The 828-nt window shown below is 42.8% G+C and overlaps 1 non-coding gene across 1 annotated transcript; it reads left to right on the top strand.

Moving 5' to 3' along the window:
• The first annotated feature begins 433 nt into the window (after window positions 1–433).
• LOC141634812 (small nucleolar RNA R71) lies at window positions 434–540 on the top strand. The gene has a single exon (XR_012539533.1). It is a non-coding gene; the product is annotated as a small nucleolar RNA R71 (small nucleolar RNA).
• Window positions 541–828: the final 288 nt, after the last annotated feature.

Genomic DNA, 828 nt, shown 5'->3' with positions numbered 1-828 from the left:
GTATGCTTGGAAAGCATTCACTTGTTCATTTGTTCCCCTACATTCACCTTGGTCATGTCCCAAAGTTCCACAATTCTCACATATCCCACTTGGGATTGATGAGGATGCCGTCATGGCATTAACATGATGCTTCGATGATTTTGAGTTTTCCTCAAGTCTAGCCATAGCTTGTTCAAACTTCAAGTTGATTGTGTCAATGTGAGCACTAAGTTGAGCACCCAATTGAGTAACGGAGTCTACTTCATGCTTTCCTCCTCTAGTAGCCTTGCGAGGTCTACTATATTGTGAGTTATGGACCGCCATTTCCTCAATCTTGTTCCATGTTTGATTGTCATCAACTTCGGTGAACATTCCATTTGATCCCATATTGAGAATGTTCCTAGAATCTTCATATAAGCCATTCCAAAATTGTTGCACCAAAAACCATTCGCTAAGTCCATGGTGAGGACATGAGCGACAAATTCCCTTGAACCGCTCCCAAGCTTCATACAAAGACACTTCATCCCTTTGCTTAAAACCCGTAATTTGAGCTCTTAGCATGTTAGTCTTTTCCGGTGGGTAGAATTTTTTGTAGAAAGCTAGAGCCAACTTCTTCCAAGAATCTATTCCAAGGGTGGCCTTATCAAGGCCCTTCAACCATTGCTTCGCGGTGCCGATTAAGGAAAAAAGGAAATAAGACCCATCTAATTTGGTCTTGAGTCACGCCCGTTTGAGAGATAGCATCACAATAGTCGCAAAAGGTTTCCATATGAGAATGAGGGTCCTCACTAGGCATCCCCCCGAATTGGCTCCTCTCAACTAATTGGATGAAGGCGGACTTAGCAATAA

This window comes from Silene latifolia, chromosome Y (assembly GCF_048544455.1).
Source record: "Silene latifolia isolate original U9 population chromosome Y, ASM4854445v1, whole genome shotgun sequence".
NCBI classification, from domain to species: Eukaryota; Viridiplantae; Streptophyta; class Magnoliopsida; order Caryophyllales; family Caryophyllaceae; genus Silene; species Silene latifolia.
This window is presented reverse-complemented; position numbering and strand designations above follow the sequence as displayed.